We start from the raw sequence: 8,722 nt of genomic DNA, 5'->3' as shown, positions 1-8,722 counted from the left end.
CGCTTTGCAGCTTCACCAAGCATTGGAACAGCGGGGAGCCCAACAACATCGGGGAGGAAGACTGTGTGGAATTATTCAGCCAGGGCTGGAATGATCACAAATGCGATATTGCCAAGTTCTGGATCTGCAAAAAGTCCGCAGCCTCCTGCTCCAGTGAGGAAGGGCAGGTTCCTTCCTCAGCCCCTGCGGCCCCAACCCTGTCTGCTGAATAGCGGAATTTTCCCCACTTTTAAGGCGGGGTTCCTTCTCCCCAACCCTGGACCTTAGCAAAGCCCTGGGACTGATCTCTGTCAGGTTCCTCATCCCCTGTGGGCCTGGGTCCCGTTCCGTCCTTCCTCTGATGCCTGGCGGTTCTCCTGGTCAGAGGTTGTGGTTCCTGCCCATCCCGGGAACTTTCGCAGTGACCTGGTGTGGGTGCACTCAGGGCTTGGTGTGCTCCGTGAATCTACTCTCTCTTCTCTCCAAGATCAGACCATTGGAATGGCCACGTGTAGCTGCCATGTCCCCGGGGCTTGATCCCCTCCACGCACACGTTCCTTCCACTCACCTTCCACCTCCCATCCCCTGCACGCCTTTGACCGAGCACTTGCTTGTCGCAAGAACTCATCTTGTAGGCTGGAAGCACCAGGGACTGAAACGCCCAGTTACCCAGTGGCACCTGTAGATGGCATGGAAACCTCCCCAATACCCCGTTCCCCATACATCTGTTTTGTTGTTGCTCTTGCATCTCTTCTGTTTGACTGTTCCTGAGTTGCATCCTTTATAATAAATTGATACATACAAGCAAAGTGTTGTCCTGAGTTCTGCGGGGCATTCTAGCAATTTCCTGAACCTGAGAGGGGGTTGCGGGAACCCTCAATTTCTCATCAGCCAGGTAGAAATGCAAGAGGCCTGGGCTCCCCTTTGCAGCCGGCATCTGCAGCAGGTTCCGCCTTGTGGGATGGAGCCCTTTAACCTGCGGGATTCTGGTCAAACTGCAGATAGCCAGTGCCAGCGGGAAATGCAGGCTGCCCAGACTAAGGAGAGATGATGACTGATAAGAACTGACCTGTGTTCTCCCCAAAATTCATATGTTGACCCGGGAGTGCAGATCCCATCTGATATCTCCCCAGGACCCGGGAGTCCAGACCCCATCCCCCACCCCAATCTTGTGGGATTGAGCCCTTTAAGTTTTGGGATTCTGGCGCTAACTCCAAGTAGCTAGTGGGAGGGAAAATGTGAGTTCCCCAGACTAAGGATGACTGATATGAACTGAACTGTGTCCCCCCAAAATTCACACATTGATGTCCTCACCCCCAGTCCTTCACAATGGGCCCATATTTGGAAATAGGGTCTTTGCAGAGGTGACGAGGTTACAGTGAGGTCCTGAGATTGGGTTCTGATCCAATGCGACTGGTGTCCTTACAAAACGGAGAAACGTGGACACAGACGCACACGCAGAGGGGAGGTGGCAAGAAGACACGGGGAGCAGGTGGCCGTCTACAAGCCGAGGGAAGAAGCTCCGAAGAAACCAACCCTGCCCACGCTTTGGTCTTCGACTTTCAACCTCTAGAACTGGGAGAGAATACATTTCTGTTGTTTGAGCGCCCCGGTGAGTGGTGCCTAGTTTCGGCAGCCCTGGCAAACTCTGGCACTGACCGGATGCAGCGTGGGGTCCTGTAACAGAGAAAGGACACATACGGAAAAACTGGTGAGATCTGAGTGGGGTCTGCAGTCTAGTTCACGGTATTGCACCAGCATCAATTTGCTCATCCGGGCAAATGTACGATGGTGATTCAAGACATTAGCATTAGAGGAAGCTGGGTAAAGGACATACAGAGCTCTCTATGTTGCCTTTGCAACTCACCTGTAAAGCTAAAACTCTTTCAAAATAAAGTTTGAAGAAGACTCCAAAACCCTATACAGCTGCAGTACCCAAGCCCCGGGCCATGGACCGGTACCAGTCTGTGGCCTGTTAGGAACTGGGCTGCACAGCAGGAGGTGAGACGCAGGTGAGTGAGTGAAGCTTCGTCTGTATTTACAGCCGCTCCCCATCGCTCGCATCACCGCCTCAGCTCCGCCTCCTGTCAGATCAGCAGGCATTAGATCCTCATAGGAGCGCGAACCCTACTATAAACTGCACATGCGAGGGATCCAGGTTGCGGCTCCTTATGAGAATCTGATGCCTGATGATCCGAGGTGGAGCTGAGGCGGTGATGCTAGCGCTGGGGAGCAGCTGCAAATACAGATTGTCACGAGCAGAGAGGTTTGACCGCATGATAAATTATGTAAAGTGCTTGAATCATCCCAAAACCATCCCTCCCCCCATCCTGGTGTGTGGACAAATTGTCTTCCATGAAACTGGTTTCTGGTTGGGGACGGCTGCAGAGATTCCATTTCCGTGAGGCACCTAGAAAAATTCATAGGAAAAGAAAGTAGAATGGGAGGCCGGGGGCAGTGGCTCATGCCTGTAATCCTAGCACTCTGGGAAGCTGAAGCAAGAGGATCACTTTAGCTCAGGAGTTCGAGACCAGCTTGAGAAAGAGAGAGACCCCATCTCTACAAAAAAAAAAAGAAAAAAAGACAAAAAGAAGGATGGGGGGATGGGGCAGAAAGAGATGAGTAGTAGTGTTTAACAGGGACAGAGCTTCAGTTTAGGAAGATGGTACATTTTTATGCTATGTGTATTTTATCACAATAAAAATAACTATCAAAAAATCTCTTTAGGATTTTTATTGATGTGGCATTGGTTTTAATTTAGGATATTCAGGGCGGAGAGCACTCCTTCAGTGATGCGTAGAGACAGAAGATGGAAATGAAGATTTTATTACTTACAGGTCCTGGGAGGTACATGGCCCGTCCAGAGGCCACACAGGGAGCACTTGACGGGGGCGGGGGAGAAGGAGAGAGAGAGAGAGAGAGAGAGAGAGACCCGTGATCCAATGCCTTTACCGGGGTCCATGGCTGTACCCAGAGATGTCCTGCAGGGGAGATTTAATCGGTGGGTTTAGCACAAGCAGGCACGAGTTCCAGGAGGCCACGCTGCGACTGAGAGGTGGTCAGTGGGGCACATCTGTGTCCGAGCAGGACGGCAGGGGCAGTGGGCCAGTCAGGGAGGCCGTGTCCCAGGGAGGGGTCCCAGGAGGAAGTTGTATGAAGCAGATATCTGGGTCAACTCCATGGAGGAACTGAGAGGAGGTGGAGAACCGGAAACTGTGGACGGTGAGCAAGCCCCGCTTCTGGCAGGAGAAGGTACGACCTGTATTCGGACTGGATGCTGAGCGCCATCAAGTTATGGGAATACGCTACGGCCTTGGGTTTATCAATGACCCTGGGAAGAATTAACCTCTTTAAAATATGGAGAGTCCTTTTTGGGAACTCATATTGTGTCTTTATTTATTCAGATCTTAGTTAAGTAGTTAAGTTTAAGAGCTTCATCCATATTCATAAATGATTATTCTTTTTCTTTCTTTCTTTTTTTTTGAGAGCAGATCTTGCTCTGTCTTCCAGGCTGGAGTGCACTGGTATCATCATAGGTCACTGCAGCCTCCAACTCCTGGGCTCAAGCGATCCTCCCGCCTCAGCCTCCTGAGTAGCTGAGACTACAGGTGCATGCCACCGCAGCTAACTTTTTTTGTCTTTTGTAGAGACAGGGTCTCGCTATGTTGCCCAGGCTGGTTTTGAACACCTGGACTCAAGCAATCCTTCCACCTTGGCCTGGCAGAGTGCTGGGATGACAGGCATGAGCCACCCTGCCCAGCCAGCATCTTTATTTTGTTCTCAATTTTACCAAATATGGTTCTTGTATTTCATTATGAAGACATTTCTGCAGCGTTGCTGAAATTGCCTCTCAGCAAGCCAGTACATTTTGCTAGGGCTGCCATAACAAAGTGTCACACACTGGGGGGACTTAAAACAACAGAAATTTATTAGCTCACCTTTCTAGAGGCCAGAAATCTGAAGGCAAGGTGTCAGCAGAGTCATGTTCCCTCTGAAATGTATTTTTTTTTTTTTTTGAGACAGAGTCTCACTCTGTTGCCCAGGCTAGAGTGCCGTGGTGTCAGCCTAGCTCACAGCAACCTCAAACTCCTTGGCTCAAGCGATCCTACTGCCTCAGCCTCCCGAGTAGCTGGGACTACAGGCATGTGCCACCATGCCCGGCTAATTCTTTCTATATATATATATTTTTTTTTTTAGTTGTCCAGATCATTTCTTTCTATTTTTTAGTAGAGACGGGGTCTCACTCTTGCTCAGGCTGGTCTCGAACTCCTGACCTTGAGCTATCTGCCCGCCTCGGCCTGCCAGAGTGCTAGGATTACAGGCGTGAGCCACCGCGCCCGGCCTACTTGTTATGATTTATTTACTGTGAAGGATCTGAAATGGGTGAAGATGTCAAAACTTGATGAGCTCAGTAGAAGGCATTTGTTTTCTGCCTCCCTTTTCGCATGCTTCATAATAAAACAGCAGAGCCCAAGTTAACAGCAACGAAGAAAGCGTAACACGCCCTTGGCCTTGGGCTGGGGGCCCTGGTTACCTTCGATTCCTCATCTCTGCAGAGGATGGAAGCCACAGAGTGGTCCTGACCTTCAGGCTGAATCCTGGGACTTTCAACTTCTTCCCACATACGTCCAAACCCCGTGTCCCTGCCATTCAGGTCCTTGTGTGATCCGGCCCCAGCTGATACCCCAGCCCCAGACTGTGGCCCCTGAATCAGTCTCAGCTTCTCCAATGAGTCATCTCGTTCCTCACCCTCCCAATCTCTGTGTGTGCTGATACCATGTCGGGAACATTGTTTCATGTTTCCATCTCCTCCAGAATAATTCTGACTCCTTCTCCAGGCATCGCCTCCTCCAGGAAGCCCTCCCAGATCCTCCATGGTCAGTCCGGTGTCTCCAGTGGTTCTCATTATCCCCTGAATGTCTCAGACTCAACACATTGTCTTCAAATTCCCTGGTTACACGTTCCCCACTGCGCTGACACCCGCAGAAATGGTCCTCCCCTCCCTGTCCTGGGCCAGGGCTAGAGGTTAGAGGTCGGCTGCCCCCTCCACCCTGGGACCTCCCTTCTCCTCTTACTTCCCCTGCAGCGAGTTGTGGGCACAGCACAGGGCATGGGCTGCCTCCGGCTTGGTCGCTGAGCTAGACAGCTCCGCCTGGCTCCCCAAGGCAGCTTCAGCCACAGCTATACGCAGGGGAGACCCACTCTCCTGCCCCCTTTCCCGTTGCTCTAGCTGTGTCCTGTGTCTGCTGTGCCCTTCCTGTTCCCGTCAACAGTGCACATGTCCTCGAAGGCACGGTTCCAATGCTACCTCCTCCAGAAAACCTCCTCTGACCCCCAAATGGATTCATTCTTTCTCCTCCATCTAAATCCTTTCCCAAGAACATATTCTGACTGTTGCTTTGGACGGAGACTGTGCAATCCTTTTGGTTTTTTCATTTCCTCTCTCTGAACTGCCCTCGAGAACCCCAGAAGGAGGGTGCGCCCACCAGAAAGTTCTGCCTCACAGTAAAGTTCTGCTGCTAAGTCACTTCCAGCACTTGTTGACTTGGGCTCCACTTCTGATGACGAAGGCAGGATGAGTCTCAGAACGAGACGAATATCTAGGAATCTAGGAATCTAGCAAGTTGTGCTTTATCCGCCCTACATTGTCTTCTAGGCATTGCAGACGTTTAATGTTCAACCCTTCCTCCTCCCTCGGTACCACAGACATCCGCTCTGATGTGTCTGATACGTGTCCTTACGTTTATATGTATTTGGGAGGGGTGTGTGTGTGTGTGTGTGTTTAATTGAATCTGACGTCATTTCTGTTTCTCCTAACTCTAGGTTACTGAGATCTGGACACGTTGCTGCCTGTACAATGCGCTAACTACTGATTCGATTCACACTGAGCACTCACCACGTTTTACTTTCTTAATGCCAGCTCAGGGGCATATAGATCACCCCACGTCTGCTACTATAAACAACACTGTCCTGAACATCTCTGTAAATGCCCCTTGGGAAACCTTCTTGAAAATGTATCTATTTTTTAAATAGTACAGGGCAAATGCCATCTCTATTTCTTTTCATTTCTTTTTAAAAGTTTTATTATTTTTTTAAAGCTAAGGTCTCACCAGGTTGCCCAGGCTGGCCTTGAACTCCTGGTCTCAAGAGATCCTCCCCTGATCTCAGCCTCCTGAGTAGCTGGGACTCCAGGCATGCACCACCACATTCAGTCCATTCATAAAATTTCCACGTACATTTTAGAATAAATTTGTTAAGGTCCTCAAAGAAATTGATATGGAATTTTGATGTGGTTTATGATTAATTTCTAAATTACATTGGGAAGAATTGGCACTTTTACTGTGTTAATTCATCTAATGTCTGGAACTATAAGATATTTCTATTTATCTAAATCCTTTTAAAGATATTCTTTAATAGAATTTAAATTTTTTTCTCTACAACAGTCTTGTGCATTCTTCATTGTCTTGGTTCTTAGATACATAATACCTGGAGTTGCTATTTGGAGGTCTTATTTTCCATTATCTTTCTGGTTCATTGTTTCTATTAATTTTAGTAAGAGGATCAGTCTGTTAAGAACTCTTTTTTTATTTGAAATGTTTCCATTTATTCTTCTATGAAGGTGATCATACTATGTTAAATTAACACATTGACTGCCACACACACAAAAAAACTGAAACTTTTCCTTGGAGCCACAGTGTTTTATTACAAAAATAGAATTATAGGTAAACATAAATAGAAAAAAATTTATTGACTTCTATTCATTTAATCCACATTTTTAGAATTAAATTTTCCATATTAACTGTAACAATAAGAACATCAACAAGTAAGATTTTATATATGCTTCACAGAACCCCAGGGTCAAAACTAGGGTGAGTTAAATACAACTCTCGTGGCAGTTGATGTGTTAATAATCGTTTTCTCTCTTCCCTTCTGATCCTTACACCTTTTACAGTCTTTTCATGTCTTATACCTTTTTCTGGGATCTCAAACACTATGCTAAACAGTATACTTTAAACACTACGCTAAACAATAGTGGTGATAACAGCTTCCTTGTGTTGTTCCTGATCCAAATTTCTTCCCACTGTGTAGGTGGGAGGTAGGGAAGGATTGGGCCTAGCCCAGCTCTCATATGGCAAGTTTCCTTAGAGTTGGTGGCTGCCTACTGAGTATCACCTGAGGCTCGAAGGGTCAGGAAAATCCTGGCAGTAAACAAAGATAAGAAAAGGGTGGAAAACAAACTAAGATCTGTCCAGCCAACAGGAGAGTCCAAAGTGGTAACCCAAATTTAAGAGCCAGAAGCAGTATAAAACCACAAATCCAGGAATCAGGGAAGGTCTATACATACTGCCTGGTCTGGGTGCCTTTTTAGAATGTTAGTTCTTGAACCACCTTCCTAATCTCTTCTTGATTACTGTCTGTTGAGACTTCCTATTTTGACTTGGGTTATGTTCTGTTAAGAAACCGAAAATAGTTTGGCAGTTTCTTAAAAAGTGAAACAGACTGACTACCGATGACCCAACCATTCACAACTAGGTATTTACCCAAAGAAATAAAGTCATACACCCACCTAAACACGTACACACAGATGTTCATATAGCTTTATTTGTAATAGCCAAAAAGTGAAAACAACCCAAACATCTATCGCCAGGTGAACGTATAAAAAACCTGTGATACATCCACAAATGAAATAGTCTCAGCAATGAAAAGGAATAAACTATTGATACGTGAAACAACATGGATCGATCCCAAAATAGTTATGCTGAGTGAAAGAAGGCAGACTCAAAAGGCTACACATATCCTGCCAAGCATCCCCTGGTGGGCATAATGGCCCCGGCTGAGAACCGCCATGCGATACAACGTATTTGTTGGGTTTTTTTTTTGTTTTTTTTGAGACAGAGTCTCACTCAGTTTCCCAGGCTGGAGTGCAGTGGCGTCATCATAGCTCACTGCAACCTCAAACTCCTGGGCTCAAGTGATCCTCCTGCCTCAGCCTCCCAAGTAGCTGGGATTGCAGGTGCTGGCCACCATGCCCGGCTAATTTTTCTATTTTTTGTAGAGATAGGATCTGGCTATGTTGCTCAGGCTGGTCTTGAATTCCTTGCCTCAAGCAATCCTCCCACCTTCGCCTCCCAAAGTGCCAGGATTATAGGTGTAAGCCACCATGCCCAGCCTGCCTTTATTTTTGAAAGATATTTTCTCTGAGTAGAGAATTCTAGTTGACAGTTTTGTTTTTTCTTTTAGTACTTAAAGATACTGTTCAATTTTGTTCTGATTTGCATAATTTTGGATGAGTTTTTGTCCTCTATCGTTCTTACCTTTTTTCTCCCTACATATGTGTTTTTCCTCTGTCTGCTTTTGTGATTTTATTTTTATCACTGATTTTCAGCAATTAGTTATAATGTGTGTTTAAACCCATGGGGTTTATTGATCTTCTTGGATCTGTGGGATTATAGTTTTCATCAAAGTTGGAACAATTTTGGCCATTATTTCCACAAATATTTTTTCTGTGTCCCTCAGGACTTCAGTTAAACATATGGTAGACACTTTGATATTTTCTCACAGGTCACAGAGTCTCTGTTCACTTTTTTCCAGTCTTTTTTTCTCCCCATATTCCATTTTGGCTAGTTCCTATTGCTATGTCTTCAATTTCATGGATCTTATTTTTCTGTAGTTTCTAATCTGCTGTCAGTTCCATCCAATTGATTTTTTTTTTTTTTTTTTTGAGACAGAGTCTCACTCTTTT

Source organism: Propithecus coquereli, unplaced genomic scaffold (genome assembly GCF_000956105.1).
Source record: "Propithecus coquereli isolate 6110/MARCELLA unplaced genomic scaffold, Pcoq_1.0 Scaffold164, whole genome shotgun sequence".
Lineage (NCBI taxonomy): Eukaryota > Metazoa > Chordata > Mammalia > Primates > Indriidae > Propithecus > Propithecus coquereli.
Note: the sequence above shows the minus strand (reverse complement) of the source record.